General features: G+C 42.0%; 1 protein-coding gene across 1 annotated transcript in view; it reads right to left on the bottom strand.

The window, feature by feature from the left end:
• TRAF3 (TNF receptor associated factor 3) overlaps nt 1-18518 on the bottom strand; it is a 95087-nt gene that overhangs the window by 48621 nt on the left and 27948 nt on the right. Inside the window, exon 2 of the mRNA XM_066612283.1 lies at nt 345-449. The gene's annotated coding sequence lies outside the window, so the exon portion shown is untranslated. The remainder of the gene's footprint in view (nt 1-344; nt 450-18518) is intronic.

Here is an 18518-nt window from a genome sequence, read left to right as displayed (position 1 = left end):
AGAATATTTCCAATTCTAATCCTACCTTCCAGTTCCATTCAAACCTGAATTTGTAGAAGATATAGGAAATCTGTCATGAATTCACAGGCTAGGATTGGAAAACAATGGGAACCCCAAACAAGCTGTTCTCCACTTTGAATAATTTTAGGACTACTATCAAAGTAATCCATTACCCACACAAATCCTGCATCTAAATTTTAGCTGAGTATCATGGGCTGCATCACCAAAGCAGCTACAATCATGCAGCTACTTTAGTAACGCGAGAACCAGGGCTACAGCCATAATTCAAACTTTAATCACTTTAATCAGTATTATGACAGCCTTGCAACAACACCGCAACTTACCTGTATAACGGAAGAGGACAAGGACATCTACGTTTGAACAGAGATGAAAAGGCAACAGAAAAATGAACAGTTCCAAGTTGATGCTGTCAAGTACTGACACTTAACCTACAGACAGAACAAAAACAGCTTAAAATTCACATCCAAAACCCAAGTTACTCAACAAAATGAGAATATTCTTCATAGAAAATTCTGGAGCAGCAATTTTCAACCCCTTTCATCTCATAGCACACTAAGAGCCCAATCCCATCCAACTTTCCAGCCCTGGTGCAACTTCAGTGCAGCCTCTAGGCAAGGGAACAAATGTTCCTTACTTTTGGGAGGCGTCTACTACTCTCCCACTACAGGATGCAGCACAAATCCCATTGGCACAGCTACACCAGGGCTGGAAAGTTGGATAGGATTGGGCCCTGAGACACTAAAATTGTCAAGGCACACCATCAGTTTAAGGATTAAACATTTTAAAAGCAAGTATTAAAATTGCTTAAAATTCAATAAAAATTTTAATCATTGCGTTGAGTGTTTCAGTCCTCTCTTATTTCTGATGGCTCATCTTCTGCAACTGTTTAATTCTGAAGACCTGCACACTTAACACAAACCAGGTCTCTCACTCAATCCTAGGAAGATACGTCAAATGATGGGAAAGTATACTCCAAGCATACCCCAGTATTTGCAGATTCTTTAGTCATGGTTTCAAGTTATCCGCAGGTACCAAGGAAACCTTTTAAAAGATATATGGGAATGTTAAAAACAGCTTTTTACCTTATTAAAGCGAGATGGCTTTGTTTTCAGGGCCTTTTAAAACATATGGGAATGTTAAAAACAGCTTTTTACCTTAGTACAGCGAGATGGCTTTGTTTTCAGGGCTACAGGCAGCCTTCCAAGTTGCCTGCAGCCTCTTCGTGGTCACTCCAAGACTGCTCTCTTCCTCCAACTTAGTCTCAGAATACAGTATGATGCATTCTCTTCCTGGTCACGATGCATTCTGGAGGGACATTGGGGGAAAGGAGGAGCCCTGAAAATGCAGCAATTTCGCTGCGATAAGAAAAAAAAAGCTATTTTTAACATTCCCCTTTGTGTTCCCTATCTTTTAAAGGGCTTCCCAGTACTGTGGATACCGAAACCACAGATACTGGGGTACACCTGTATTTGCCATCACTTGATGTATTTTAATACTCGATTTAAATTTTTGTCCAACTCGTGTTTTATAATGGTTTTATTTGGTCTAGCACTATTTAGCAATTAATTGCAAGCATTTCAAGACTGAATCAGGTTTTTTCCTAGACTTGCATGCACAAAAAAAAATTAAGTGTTATCATTTGTAACACGTATGTTTTACATTTAAGATGTATGTATGCAAGATGAGCGGTTCAGTTGTCTATTATTTTTAAATTCAGTTGAAATGAACGAACATTTTTATTTACACCAATGAGAATTTATCAGCAAAGCCTTCCAGATGCTACTGCATGCAAGCTATTCCTCTGTGGTCTTTACACACAACAGCAGTCTTTTGGCAATACTGAGAAGACAGATAAGAGGAGAACTGCCAAAAAGTGGCACACAAGACTGATTTCCTTTTTTGGAAAATTACACAACTAGTTTCAAGTTTGCTGCTCCTTTTCCGTGGATATTTTCCATTTTGCAACTCCTTCTAGAGAGAACAGGTTCTCTTTCTTCACTCTGCCCTTAATTAACTAGTGCTCATTAGTCAAGACAACAATATGACATTCAGGATCTAAGAAAGATCACAGTTGGGCCACAGTTGCCCTTTCATTGCTGATGCCCAGCAGAAGTATAGGAGTATATGAAGCAATAAAGTCATTGTTAGGGAATAAAGAGTCAGTACGGCCATCCTTTCAGGGTCAGATACGGGTCCCTGTCCAGCTAATGAATACTTTTTGGTCTAAGTAAATATAGTAAACGTTGTTAAGGTAATTTGTACTGTTCTGTAGGGGTTTAGCATCCCTGTGATAAAAACATCCTAGCATAAGAAGTCTGCATGGGGAAAGACCAGATGACTTGCAAAAATGTATAAATAATCTTTTATACGATGTCAAAATACACTTTGAACTTGTAATGTATTTTAGACCATTTTTAAAAATGAATAGAAACAGCATCACTTCCAGTATAGTTATATATATCCCAATACTGATTGGGGGGGGGGGTGCGTCAGTCATTTATGAAAGGAAACCATGAGACTAATAAGTTGTGTAGTAATACATCTTTGCATATTTGGTTCATAGTATCCTTAGGGGAAGTCCATGATTAAGACATGCCTAGACAGCCTGTAGTGGTGATGCCAGAGTGCCGGAAAAGCATGAAAAAATGAGAGTGTGAACAGAATGGTTTGAACAAAATGTAGAGTTTATTGTTAAAGTTCTTTCTTTCTGCAGATGGCCAGATGTGGTCCAGTCCTCCCTAGAATCAGCCCTGCCCTTTCAGTCCAATATAAGTCCTAGAACTGATGACTGGCCTGTCACAAATCAGGGCGCTCCAAATACCAGCCTTGACCACAGAATGGCTCAAACACAAGTGACAACCTGTTAGCTCTCAGTTCAAATCAAATGACTCTGAGAGAAAAAAAACAAGTTGACACATTTTGTATTTAAAAAGTTAAGAGTTCATAAGATCCACTTCAGAACAACCTCTTTGTTATCACTTTTCTGTATCCTATTTTCAAATTCTGTCCAAATTGTTCTGGAACAAGTTGAAAAAAATTGACATTGCCACAACACAGGCATCTTTTCTGCATCACTCAAAAGAGACTGAATGAACTGAGCTAAAATCTGTTGGAAGAACTGCATTTTCTTCTTGCCCTTCCTCCAAGAGATTTAGAGCAAGACACAAGGGTCCCCCCTCCCCATTTAATCCAGCAGATGTTATTTTGATCAAACCTTACAATTCCATAAGGTCGATAGCCAAGTGACAGTGACTGGACCAGTGTGATCCCCTGAATTAAGCAGCTGAGTGGAGACAAGGAACCAAGATTTTCCTAATCCCATCCTAAGGCTCTAACCACTATGCCACACCAACTCATGTTGGGCTTGTGCATTTAACAGAACTACAAGGAGAAACATACTATTTGGCAACAGCAGGACAACAGCTAAAGGGGAAAACCAACAGTGTAAGGAACTGACTTGACCAAGAAATGAGTTTTCAAGTTTTACCAGAATGCACAACACATTTTGAAAGTCCATTTTCTTTCTCAAGGGAATGTGTATGATAGATATGCAAAAGTCCGTCATAGAGAAAGCTGCACTCTCTCTCCATGTCTAGCTGCAGAAACAGTCCATCAGCAACATATTGTGGCATGCTCACTTTTTGACAACACCCCATTTTTGAAGTCAAGAACGTGCTTATCAACTTACACAGCTGTATACTGTTGCATGTATATGGTTGCATGATAATTAATCCTTAACAAAACTGAACATATCTGGCACAAAGGCCCGGTGCCAATAAGAAAAGTTACGTATAGGTCACAAATTGTCGTCCCGGTATCTGATGCCCCCAATCCATTTTAAGGAACACCAGTCTGCAGCAAAAGCCTGACAACCAGTCATCCTGTGTCCACAGGATTACACCTTTCACAAACAACAGCTAAAGGCACCCAAGAAAACTCCCTCTCAGTGCCGACTTCTTCCAGTACTTGCTCACTTACAATTTGGCAATATCTGGCTTCTTAATAGTTAACTAGAAGGAACACGGAAGTAACAGTAAGTTCACCGCTCCTCTGTGCTGTTATGAGGATGCTGGCAGCAGGTGGATTAAAAAGAAACAGCTGGTGGGAGTACCAAGGGGAAGGCAAGGTGGCTTTTCAAAGTGAAAGAAGCTCCCTGTTTCCGACAACTATTCAACAACAGAGTCACCAGAGGACTCTGAACTCAGGTTGCAAACTCAACACAACTGCTTGAATCTTGACTAAATGAAACATGATATGACTATATGATATTAAATTGCCAAGTTTGTGACACTTTGGGACAAACAGGCTTATGTGACATGGGCTTTACTGAACACACAAAGTGACTAATATGGGTATGCATGGGCACAGGCAAGTTCGAATTTATCAAGTTAAATCCTAGTTCTGTCTTAGAGGAAAGAAGTTCACTCATTGCTAAAGCCAAACTACAAGTGAACAAGTAAGTGTAGTGGTATGCACCATCTATGGTGAAAAGCTGACACAAAAATGACACATTATGTCTCAACATCAGTCCTTGTGAAGTGAACAAACTATTTTTCTAGGAGACATTGCCAAATGCAAGTGAACATTCCAGGTTTCTGTGTTTTTATGGCAACTCAGAAAGACGATTCACTCCCATTCTAGTTGGCGCTGCAAGGAGAAGCATTTAATATGCGACAGGTATATTTCAGTTTCAAGAATACAGGCACTTTATTGAAAAAGTACTTTTCTGACAAAGTTTAAATTTTTCAAAGAGTCTTCTCCTGATTTATAGTACTAAGATTGACACATGCACCATTTTTTTCAACAAAGATTCATTTTGGGGGGCAGTAGATTTGGGGTTTCAGTAGATTTCCTTGTAGCAGAGGAAAGAGGTATTTAAATTAATTTATGGTTATAGAAATTTCTTTACCACCTTTTATCCAAAGAACACTTAAGCTGACGTACAAATAAAACATACAATATCACACCACCACTAGCATTCTCCAAGAGCATCTGAAGACCCTAGACTAACAGTTCCATTTCAAGATACTAAAGTATCTAAAAAGGAGACAGCAGCACAACCAAGCAACCGTGAAAGCTTAGGTGAAAACAATTTATCACGCCTGGTGGCCCCTTTGGATAGGGTATTCCACATCTGCAATGCCACCACAAAGAAAATTGTGGTTGGAGCCTGGAGAAAAAAAGATGATCCAAAGTTACAACGCTTTTTCCATGACATAGACCAAACTCAGGTTATTTAGTGATTTAAGTGTCACAAATTCCAGATATGACCCAGAAGCAAAGTGGCCATCAATGCAGTCAGCATCGCCCTGGTGATGTGCACTCTTAATGTTGTATACCTATATTTTATATCAGTTACTATTTCCAGGCTCTCTTTCAAAAGGTAGCATCTCAAAGGCATTCCAGGAACCATTCTGCAAGGCCACAAGCTGAAAACCAAATTACATATTACATTAAACATGTAATTAAACAGCCTTATTGTTTTTCTGGGTAATTCAAAGCACAATCCAGGACATGCTTAGCCTGTGCAAGTCCCTTGCACCGACCCAGGTGTGCCACAAACGTGCCATAAAGCATGTTCTCAACTACTTTGGAGGAGGCTGGGGCGGCACTAGGATGGCTGCTGGTCTCCCCACACTGGATCTGAACTGGTAGAGCGTAGGTATGCACCAGGCGAGTGTGGGGGAATTAGAGAGGGTGGCAGGAGGACAGAATGGGGACATTTTTGGGCAGAGAGAGGGGCAGGCCAGTGGGCAGGGTTGGCCTGGGAGATGGATAAATATCTCCTTAATCCTAGTTGCATTACAGCCACCTCCTTACCTACATTGTACATGGCACAGGCCTGCCTGTTCCAGCGCAGGTTAGGCCTGGGCTGCCCAGCTTACTGTTACTGGGTAAAGCAATCATGGAGAGTGGAGCCACTGAATTAGGAGTGGGACCATGTTTCAAAGGAGATAATACAATCTCCTTTGGACAATTTTGACCAAAGTAGCTTCCTCAAGCTGCTACTGGCATCTGGAAGGAAGTTGTCAACAGTGCCTATGGTAGCTCCCTCCCACCCCACAGCCACTTGCAGTTTCTGGGATAGAGAGGGAATTTTAATCAGGACCAAGGAGTGGGAAGAAAGAATGCGTTCTAATCACCCCCCTGCACAGCTGGCACTTAAAGGGGAAAAAAGAAACAAATACACATGTCCAAACTATATGTTTATTATTACACACAGTTTTGGCCATCTGGCAAGTTCAACATTTCCCAGGGAAGGATGCAGGTGGCAAAACATGAGAAGAAACCAAAAGTCTGTTATTGAAAGCTCTTGAATTCCCAGACAATGCCAGGCGTAATCTATCGACGTCTATTAGGAGAAAGATCTACAGAGAAACAAATACAGGAAAATGAAAAGATGCCTTCGCTGACTATGCTTTCTCTGAAGCTAAGCTGCTTAAGAATTTGAAATGGAAGTTACAAAAATGTTCAGGAAAGATGCAATACAGATCACTTGATTTAACACACTGCAGTGTTGTAGAAACTGCTACCACAGGCAACAGGGTTTCACAGGACTTTTTACTACAGTAAAGACTTGCACACAGAGAGCTGTGGGTCAGTAATACATTTCTGGGAAAGGCACATTCCCTCAACCTTTTTTTTTTATAAAGGAAGTAAATGCAAAGTGGGTAAGATTGCGATATCACACAGTTAAATCACCAATTCTGAGAGGAACTCAGAGTTTATCTGGGATATCAATTCTAATTTCCATGTCATTTGTAAAAGCATGCAGATGAAACTGTGACATGCATCTGTTCTGCTAGGAAAAATTTCCAGTTATTCACAATGAATCAAATTTTCCTCCAATAGCTGAGTGTCCATTCATTGATTGCTAACATACACTAAAAAGTATGGAAACTTTTATCTGAAATAACATCAAAGGAAGTTAAACAACTCTGAATGATACTGTTAGGAGTAGAACATGCTCAGTGTATAATTAGGTAGAATCACCTAACTTAGGGTAGTCAGAATATATTTCCATTATAGCTCATAGAGAGGATCACAAAGAATTGCAGGAGAAACACACTACAGAACAAACTTATCTATTATAGAAGACAACAAATCTCAAGAAGCAAATCTAATTGACCTTATGAAACCTGTAACTTCTGATTCAGTAAACAAGATGTCCTTCCTAGCAATACCAAGTGACAAATATGAAACCTGCTGAGACAAGACAAAAACAAGGCAAAATATCCTCAAGCTTTTCCATCATAATTGCAGAGAATAATTGCAGAGAATCTTACATACTTCATGAATCTTCATTTCAAATACATGACCAGGTAAACTGTACAAGAAGGTATTAAGAAATCTCTTTAATTTGAAATCTCTAAATCAGTGTTCCTCAAACTGTGGGTCAGGACCCACTAGGCGGGTCACGAGCCAATTTCAGGTGGGTCCCCATTCATTTCAATAAATTATTTTTAATATATTAAGACTCAATGCTGTCATAGTATGGGACTGCATATGGGGAAATGCGACAAACCTGTACTTTTAACAAGCTACTCTGTATATTCTTTGAACAGTGATAGTAAATGGAATTTACTCCAGGGTAAGTGTGGGTAGGATTGCAGCCTAGGATATTAAAAATTTTCCTGCTTGATGATGTCACTTCTGGTCATGACATCACTTCCAGTGGGTCCTGACAGGTTCTCATTCTAAAAAAGTGGGTCCCGGTGCTAAATGGGTGAGAACCACTGCTCTAAATGGTACAAAATTAGGGCAGGGAGCTGATGTACACCTTGTTTGCTGACCCAGCCTTCCCTGAAACATGCATTTCACACTGAATTCTTAAGCTTTACATTAACTAGAAAAATGCTTATCAAACAGAGCAGTGTTTCCCAGTCTGTGGGTTGGGACCACCAGTGGGTCACGAGCTGATTTTTGGTAGGTCCAGAAGTTTTTTAAAAGTCACAACTTCGCTAGCACCCTTGCCCAGTTTGCAGAAGAAAATTGTTAACTTGAATGCTAACTTGTGGTATGAGCTAATCTTTATACTCCCAAATTAAAATGTCACATTTTCCAATTTTCTCTAGTAATTTACATGCCATAGATCATGTGTGAACCCAGTTTCAGCCTTTTTTTCTGGCCTGGAAGGCCACAGTTGAACATCTTGCTCTCCAGTTAAGCCTTCTGGGTACCCTGGAATGACTGTAAAGGTTTGGGGGAACAGTCCTTGAACTCTGTTTCTAGGGATAGTCTAGCAAGTGTCTATACACACATACCATGTGTAAGCTCTCTAGCAGCCATGGAAGAACAGGACCCCGACTGTCTAGAATTTTTTTGTCTAGTGGGTTGCAATAGGTTGTCATTTTAAAAGTGGGTGCCAGTGCCACAAAGTTTGGGAAGCACTGAAACAGAGCCAATGGAGTAGCTGGGCTGGTTCCTGACCACTTCTGGTATTCATATTCAGTCTCGACTCTGTGCTCCTATACCCACAAAGCAGCTAAGTAGGTGCTTAAATGATTCAATGATCAAGACAGGCAACTCCACCAAGTTCCAACCACCTTTTGCAGTTCTGCTCATGGTGAGCACTGAGAAGGCCTTTCTACAGCTGCATTGCCCCACATTCAGAATGCCTGCAGAGGCTCTCCCAACACCATATGTAATGTATTTTATGTGCCAAGCAAGCACTACTTTTCTTTCAGAGTGCCATCTATGCTGGTTTTAACCAATTTTTTTCTTTTTCTAATGCTGCTGTTTTATTGCTCCAATCCATTTATATCCTTACCTTTTTGTTTTACTTTTATCTCAATACTGTTATGTAAGATGCCCTGGGAGTTAGGTTTGTGCGCCAAACTTCATAAAGAAGATGCAAACAGACCCCAGAAAAGAGTGCAGATTAGCATACAGTTAGTTCTTTTTATTCACTAGGGTTAGGTTCCTGGAAAAACTAGTGGATACCAAATCAGCAGATACCTCTCTTGCACCAGCTCACCTGCTTTCTCGTAGTTCCACCGAGCCCCCCCCCCAAACCATAATATCTGCATAGTACTCACAGATAATTGAGATAGACAGATAACGGACTGTAATTGTCGTTATGCCACCAAAGTCATGATGGCTTCCTAAAGCATGAAAACTGTAAGAGATTCCCTTGTGTAGTTCCAAGAAAGCAGGGAGGGTGTCTGCCTTCTCCAATTCTCTTGTGCAAAGGTGTTACAAACTACCACCTCCTCCTCTCTGTTTTCCAATGGTAATTCTTCCCATAGAGTTCATATGAGGAACAATTTCATAAGGAAGATGGTGGACAAACAGTGAAACAGGCTTGCAGATACATGGATGGTTATGAATGATATTTTACTATCTGAAATAATTTGTATATTGCTAACTTTGGGTGGGATGGATGCAGTCATTCTATAAAAATGCACATTGCAGCAGTTCCATGCATGTTTTGGCAGAAGTATAGTAGACAACCATTTATTAGATCAACCTTTAAAACAAGGAACTGGTTCTTGGGATCCCATTCACAAGCCCAAGGGAAACTTTTGGAAAACCAAGCAAACTCCACAGCCCTTTTCCAGATGTTACACTGCTGCTGTTTTCTAGATTCAGTGAGCACATACATGGGGAGAGGTGACAGTGCAGTGATAAGTTCCAGTTCCATCAATGAATATGCATAACATGCCTGAACAGGGCCCCTGCCCATACAGCTGTATCTTAAGGGACCCTGTTCAGGTAGCCTATAAGTACACCTAGATCCTTTCACCACAGTTCCACTCCTCATGTTCACCGAATGCACAAAAGAGTAGCAAACATGAAAATAAGTCAAGGAACTAAGTTAAAGCTTCCTGAATTATCTCAAGCAGCAATTTAGTTCCCTATCATGGTTTACAGCTATATGAATTTTTTTAAAGTCTAAAATGTCCCATGAAGTCAGACACTTATTTGTAAAAATTCCATGTCATTCTCAGAGCCAGAAGTCACTGTTGGCAAATGCTGAGGAAACAATAAGCTGCCAACAGAGTTCTGAAGCCAGATTTTTTTTAGAAAGTAATTTGACATGTAAGGACAAATTTTTTATTTTTAAAAGAAACCAAACATGAAACCTCTTACAAGCTGCTCCTCTAGCAATATGGTTAGAACCACTTAACTGTGTCCATGGGGAATTCTGCTGACAGGGGTTTGTCTAGTGGTATTACAAGGATGCTAAAGATATTCAGGATGCTAAGAAATAGTTGCTTCTCAAACTGGGAAAGTACCAGAGTCAAAGGTATCCATAGTTCATCTACCATTTTGCATCTTACAATGAGGCTAGGCATTAAGGTAGAAGTCTGGGATATCTGCATCTTTTCTCAGCAGCCAGTCTTTCTTCATCTGAATGCAAGAATAATTACTTCCCTAATATAGCATCATGATGAGTCCAGATTAGTAAAGAAGTTACATAAAGATATGCACACACAGAATGTCTGCCCACCACAAATCCTGAAATGTCTTGAAAGCAGCTTAACTTCCCCCCCCCATCAGTTCATGACGCAATGCAACAGGTAACCTCTTGTCATATTCCTGAACATGAGCTTGCAATTCAAGATTTGGCAGTGTGTATTAAGCAACAACTCCCCTGGCAAAATGCAACAGGCTGAATTCAGTGGAACAAATGCAAGGCTATTTCAGCACAAACAAACAAGGAGCAGCTATCCCCTCCTCAACAATTACAAAATGACATCATGTTAGAGAAATAAACTGGCAAAAGGAATTCAGAGATGTTAACTTACACACACACACACACACACACACACACACACACACACACACACACACACACACACACAGCCTCAAGCAAATGTACACACACATATTACAGTGGGCCCTCATTATCAGTGGATTTGATTAACTGCAAGTTCTGAACCTGCAGGGTTGGCCCAATATGGACTCTCCGTAGGTGATACGAGTAGCCTCCATGGGCGTCACAATGCCTTCTAAGGCCTTAGAACAGCCATTTTCAACCACTGTGCCGTGGACATGGTGTTCCGCGAGTGATCCATAGGTGTGCCACAGGAATTTGGGGGAAGGTCATTTTTTAATAGTGCCAATGGGAGATGTGAGCCCCCACTGACAGCATGATGTGCCTCGTCAATTGTCAAAAACCTGCTTGTGCGCCTTGACCATTTTAGTGAACATATAAGAACATAAGAACAGCCCCACTGGATCAGGCCATAGGCCCATCTAGTCCAGCTTCCTGTATCTCACAGCGGCCCACCAAATGCCCCAGGGAGCACACCTGATAACAAGAGACCTGCATCCTGGTGCCCTCCCTTGCATCTGACATAGCCCATTTCTAAAATCAGGAGGTTGCACATGCAAATCATGGCTTGTAACCAGTAATGACTTTTTTTCCTCCAGAAACTTGTCCAATCCCCTTTTAAAGGCGTCCAGGCCAGATGCCGTCACCACATCCTGTGGCAAGGAGTTCCACAGACCAACCACACGCTGAGTAAACAAATATTTTCTCTTGTCCGAACTCTCCCAACACTCAATTTTAGTGGATGTCCCCTGGTTCTGGTGTTATGTGAGAGTGTAAAGAGCATCTCTCTATCCACTTTATCCTTCCCATGCATCATTTTGTATGACTCAATCATGTCCCCCTCAGGCATCTCTTTTGTAGGCTGAACAGGCCCAAACGCTATAGCCTTTCCTCATAAGGAAAGTGCCCTAGCCCAGTAATCATCTTAGTTGCTCTCTTTTGCACCTTTTCCATTTCCATTATATCCTTTTTGAGATGCGGCGACCAGAACTGGACACAATACTCCAGGTGTGGCCTTACCATAGATTTCTACAACGGCATTATAATATTAGCTGTTTTGTTCTCAATACCTTTTCTAACGATCCCAAGCGTAGAATTGGCCTTCTTCACTGCCGCCGCACATTGGGTCGACACTTTCATCGACCTGTCCACCACCACCCCAAGATCTCTCTCCTGATCTGTCACAAACAGCTCAGAACCCATCAGCCTATATCTAAAGTTTTGATTTTTTGCCCCAATGTGCATGACTTTACACTTACTGACATTGAAGCGCATCTGCCATTTTGCTGCCCATTCTGCCAGTCTGGAGAGATCCTTCTGGAGCTCCTCACAATCACTTCTGGTCTTCACCACTCGGAAAAGTTTGGTGTCGTCCGCAAACTTTGCAACCTCACTGCTCACCCCTGTCTCCAGGTCATTTATGAAGAGGTTGAAAAGCACCGGTCCCAGGACAGATCCTTGGGGCACACCGCTTTTCACCTCTCTCCATTGTGAAAATTGCCCATTGACACCCACTCTCTGCTTCCTGGCCTCCAACCAGTTCTCAATCCACGAGAGGACCTGCCCTCTAATTCCCTGACTGTGGAGTTTTTTCAATAGCCTTTGGTGAGGGACTGTGTCAAACGCCTTCTGAAAGTCCAGATATATAATGTCTACGGGTTATCCCACATCCACATGCCTGTTGACCTTTTCAAAGAATTCTATAAGGTTCATGAGGCAAGACTTACCCTTACAAAAGCCATGCTGATTCTCCCTCAGCAAGGCCTGTTCGTCTATGTGTTTTGAGATCCTATCTTTGATGAGGCATTCCACCATCTTACCCGGTATGGATGTTAGGCTGACCGGCCTATAGTTTCCCGGGTCCCCCCTCTTTCCCTTTTTAAAGATAGGCGTGACATTTGCTATCCTCCAATCTTCTGGCACCGTGGCCGTTTTGAGGGGCAAGTTGCATACCTTAGTCAAGAGATCTGCAACTTCATTCTTCAATTCCTTAATAACCCTTGGGTGTATGCCATCAGGGCCCGGTGACTTATTGATCTTTAATTTATCAATGAGGTCTGAAACATCTTCTCTTTTAACCTCTATCTGACTTAACTCCTCGGTTAGGAGGGGCCGTTCGGGCAGCGGTATCTGCCTGAGGGCTTCTGCCGTGAAGACAGACGCAAAGAACTCATTTAATTTCTCTGCCATCTCCAAGTCTCCTTTTATCTCCCCTTTCCCTCCCTCACCATCCAGAGGGCCAACCGCTTCTCTGGCGGGTTTCCTGCTTCTAACATATTTGAAGAAGCTTTTATTATTCCCCTTAATGTTGCTGGCCATGTGTTCCTCACAGTCTCGCTTGGCCTCCCACATCACCTTCTTACATTTCTTTTGCCAAAGTTTATGTTCCTTTTTATTCTCCTCATTAGGGCAAGACTTCCATTTACGGAAGGAAGCTTCCTTGCCCTTCACAGCCTCTCTAACTTGGCTGGTTAGCCATGCGGGCACCCTCCTGGATTTAGTGGAACCCTTCTTTCTTTGCAGTATACACCTCTGCTGGGCCTCTATTACTGTTGTTTTAAGCAGCCTCCATGCACTCTGGAGAGATTGGACTCTTTTTACCCTCCCTTTCAACCTCCTTCTAACCAGCCTCCTCATTTGAGGGAAGTCCGCCCGTCGGAAGTCAAGGGTTTTTAGAGATTTGCCTGGTATTCTTCCCCCAACGAGCATGTCAAAACGGATCACAGCATGATCACTGTTCCCCAATGGCTCAGTAACATTGACATCTCTAACCAGGTCCTGTGTACCGCACAATATTAAATCCAGAGTCACCTGCCCTCTGGTGGGCTCCGTGACTAGCTGCTCTAAGCCACAGTCATTTAGCACGTCAAGAAATCCAGTTTCCTTATCGTGACCAGAACACAAATTGACCCAGTCAATATGAGGATAATTGAAGTCCCCCATGATTACAACCCTGTCCCTCCTTGTCACCTCCCTGATCTGTTTTCTCATTTCAAGGTCCCCATCAGATTTCTGTTCTGGAGGACGATAGCACGCCCCCAGTATTACATCGCTGCACAAGCCTGGTAATTTAACCCACAGAGATTCTACTGTGGAGTCGAACCCACCTTCAATCTCTACTTTGTGGATTCTATCCCTTAACATAAACGGCAACCCCACCTCCAACACGCCCCTGCCTGTCCCTCCTGTAGAGTTTATAGCCCGGGATTGCGGTATCCCACTGATTCTCCGCATTCCACCAGGTTTCCGTTATGCCCACTATGTCAATGTTTTCCCTTGTCACCAGACATTCCAGTTCTCCCACCTTTGCTCGTAGACAGTGCCTTAGTGTGCCGTGAGATGAAAAAGGTTGAAAATCACTGCCTTAGAAGGTCACTTCTGATTTCCAGGGGAGAACCAGAAGTCACTTTTAGGCCTTTATAAGGCTTTCTGAGGCCCAGAGAACCCTCCGCCCCGTGGATAACATGGGACACCTTTATTGTGTCAATTATGCTATAATTCAGCAGTCTTCAACCTTTTCCATGCCACGACCCCAATAACTAAACAAGTATGAGGCTGTTAACAGTAAATAATGAGACCCACCATTAGTACTGCCACCCCTTTTGGGACCCTATCCACCCACTCTTATCTCTGTCACCACCACTTGCCAGCAGAAAACATTAGTAAATGTTAAGAACCCAAGCAGGACTGAGACACAATTGCCTGGTACCTGAAGGAGTCCATCAGATGCCCACCCCTTTACCTGGTGGTGTTCTAGTTCAGCGGTCTTCAACCTTTTTCACTCCTGTAAGTTGCCACAACCCCACAATTGAGGCTTTGCGACCCCACTGGGGTTCTGACCCCAAGGCTGAAGAACATGCTTGAAATTCACACATATACTGCATATGATGTACACAGAAGCTTTTCCCAGTTAATTAATGAATTATACCAAGTGCTCAAAATATTCCCCATTGGCATCTATACACCCCTGACATCACTGACTGAGAGATTTCATTGACTGCTTCCTTTAGATGTTCCGAGTGTTGTAGGTTTTCTACATATGCATACATTATTATTATTGGCAACCTTCAGTCTCGAAAGACTATGGTATCGTGCTCTGAAAGGTGGTTCTGGCACAGCGTCTAGTGTGGCTGAAAAGGCCAATCCGGGAGTGACAATCCCTTCCACACCGGGAGCAAGTGCAGTCTGTCCCTGGTCTGTCTCCCTGGCTATGGGCCTTCCTTCTTTGCCTCTTAGCCTGCACTAAAACATGTGTACCTTTTTTTTTTAAAGACATCCTGTACATATAAAAGTTTCATATTGGATGCTTTCACAGAGGTTGTTGCTTGTCCCAAAGCCTTGCACAAAAGGAGAATTTTATAAATCCAAAATAAAACGAAAATTACGTACTGTCTGAAATATCTCCCAAGATTATTCATAAAGAACAGAACATTTGAATAAGCCTTGATAGTGGCCTTCTGAATTAGAAGCATTTTTGGTGACAGACATGGATGGGAATTTGTACAAGCTGCTAGATATAACCACTGCCAACAGCTACATGCTGGGCACCCCTCATCTTGAATTCGAAAATCCAACGTATTCACAAAACTGTTGGCTATAATTAGTATGTACATACAGCATACAAGCTGTTACCTTCCAGCATAAACAGAAACAAACATTTGGATTGCTACATACTTAGGCAGCAACAGGGCCTGCAGTAGCACCCAAACTAACCCACCTGAAATCTTCCATGTTCTATACAGGAGCTTCAGACATAATAGAAAGTGCAGGAAATGCTTCTCTCCATGCATCCTGGGGAGGTATTTAAGCTCCCAATGCAGAAACAGTTTTTGCACATCCCCACAAGGGCAGGGATTACCAAACTGGAGGTCTGTCTGGAAGTTAGGATGTACACAGATCAAAACAACCTGGCTGTGCCTGCGGCAAAGCGCCGATTCAGCTGTGTATTGTACATCACTGCTTTATTACTTATTTATAATATTTTTACCCCACCTTTCTCCCCAAGAGGACCCAAGGCGGCTTACAAAAGTGCAAGTACAAAAATTGTAAAAATCACAATTAAAAAACAATTGTACTTTGCTCTAAAAACCCTTTAGCAAAGGTTCTGGCCCACAATCCCATCTTGCTCCAAAGCAGCATGTTCACCACCTCGCGTTAGCAGATACAACTACTCCATTTAGTGCGATTTAATGTTTAGCTTTGCAGGTCAAGAAGTGTGAAACACAGTGAAATGTGGAAGAACTTACAGCCCTGTCAACATTCCAGTGTTAATAAACTCGGCTGTATACTAGGACTTTTCTTACACTTTAATTGTGAATTTCCACCACAATACTTTCACTAACACTCTCTATGCAGATAACCCCAAGTGGATTAGCATTTCCATCTCCACAGGCTATCTTACTGTTTATTCTCACATACTTATTATGCATAGAAGCCCACTCCCATGTTTTACATCAGTTTTAATGTGCCAGAATTCAAGGTATATTGAGGGCAAATTTTTCATGTGATCAGCATAACTGCAATTTGAACATAAACACTTGGTAAGCCAATTGCTGCATCATTCTGTCAAGGAAGGATTCCACCAGAGTACCAGGCAGATGTGGTAATAAGGCCATTACTAACACAGCACTGACACCCAGGATGTAATCACATGCAGCAAGAATAGCACAAAGTTCATTACCATTCACAATAACTTCCAGAGCATGTTCTGTGCTGCCAACTAGTGCTCAAATCAACACGATGCTCTAATAAAGCAGCATTGCATCTAGTACTGAACAATGTTACAACTTTTACTCTTGTATCTTGCTGTCTTATGCCATATAAGGAACAATTTTAAATATTTCTATATATTAAGTGATTTCTCTCCACCACCAACCACCACCAGTACTATTAATATGCATTGCCAATAGAATGCTAGGGGCAAGAGATTTTTATAATGTTGCAAGCATCAAGTAGCATCCCCATCTCAAGAGTGGTTTAAAATGTGTATAATGCACAATTTCTGCTGACTGTTTTCCTCTTGCAAGTAGGAATGATCTACATGTGTTGTAAGAGGTGTGAAAAGAATGTAAAGGGTGGGCATCCCTTATCCGAAATGTTTGAGAACAGAAGTGTTTCAGATATTGGATTTTTCCATATTTTGGAACACTGGCATATACATAATGAGAGATCTTGGGTATGGGGTCCAAGTCTAAACACAAAATGGGTTTATGTTTTATATACCCCTTCTACACATAGCCTGAAGGTAATTTTAAACAATATTTTTAATAATTTGATGCATGAAACATTTCTTTAGCAAAAAAGGGGGAAAAGTCATGTTGGCGCTCATAAAAGTTTCAGAGTTGGAATTCTGGAACAGGGTGCTCAACCTGTAATAGATATGGGATTTCTTAGACCTCCATTTTCCCATGCCCTTAAACAAGCACTGTTGTGTTTTGGAGCTGTGTGACATATTGAAGGAAAACGAAAATTATGCAGCAGACATACTTTACACGTGTAAAGTACAGAAACTCTATACTGGTTGTAAGACCACCAAGAGTGTGTTTTGAAAAATGGCAAATCTGAAACACTGGGATTAAAAAGATAGTCCTTGACAGGATTGCTAGTGGATTGTACAAATGATGGCTGATCTACCACAATTGCTTGGAGCCCTTCTAGTGGCTTAATTTTGGTTTATTAAGACTTAAATACTGTTAATAATAATAATAATAATAATTTAAGTCTTAATAAACCAAAATTAAGCCACTAGAAGGGCTCCAAGCAATTGTGATAGATCAGCCATCATTTGTATAATCCACTAGCAGTCTCAATAAAGCCCTTGCCATTTTATATGACATTTCAAGTGCCTTGCCATTTCGAAAGGCACATTCAAGCAATCCCTAAAAGCAAGCGTGTACACCAACAGCAAGAATTTCAGAGTGAAGTCAGCTATGCTCCTTCTGAAGAATGAAGTTTTGGGGAATTTACATTAAGGGGCACCATCCTGACAAAACAAAAATATATAAAATTTAATATGAAATGAGGGGTTTTCCTCCTCCTAACGTGGATAAATAGGCTCCACCTGTAGTAGCTCTTGTACTTAGGAGGGGGAAGAGCAATTATCTCTATTCATCAGCATCCCTCCCAGTGGCCACTGCTGGTGTCTTCCTTCTTTCTTTTTCGATTGTGAGCTCTTTAGCCCAGGGGACCATCTCCCCATTCCCTTTGCTATGTTTACCACCCTGACATTTCGTTCTGCTGAAAAGCAGAACCTGTTGGCAACCTTCAGTCTCGAAAGACTATGGTTATGCGCTCTGAATGCTGGTTCTGGAATAGCGTCTAGTGTGGCTGAAAAGGCCAATTCGGGAGTGACAATCCCTTCCACACTGGGAGCAAGTGCAGTCTGCCCCTGGTCTGTCTCCCTGGCTACGGGCCTTCCTTCTTTGCCTCAGTCTGTTGGCCAAGTGTCTCTTCAAACTGGGAAAGGCCATGCTGCACAGCCTGCCTCCAAGCGTGCCGCTCAGAGGCCAGGGTTTCCCACTTGTTGAGGTCCACTCCTAAGGCCTTCTGATCCCTCTTGCAGATGTCCTTGTATCGCAGCTGTGGTCTACCTGTAGGGCGCTTTCCTTGCACGAGTTCTCCATAGAGGAGATCCTTTGGGGTCCGACCATCATCCATTCTCATGACATGACCAAGCCAACGCAGGCATCTCTGTTTCAGCAGAATGAGTTATACTAAA

The sequence above is a fragment of the Tiliqua scincoides genome, chromosome 1, assembly GCF_035046505.1.
Source record: "Tiliqua scincoides isolate rTilSci1 chromosome 1, rTilSci1.hap2, whole genome shotgun sequence".
In the NCBI taxonomy this organism is placed as follows: Eukaryota; Metazoa; Chordata; class Lepidosauria; order Squamata; family Scincidae; genus Tiliqua; species Tiliqua scincoides.
The sequence above is the reverse complement of the archived record's forward strand: the minus strand, read 5'-3'. Positions and strand labels throughout refer to the sequence as shown.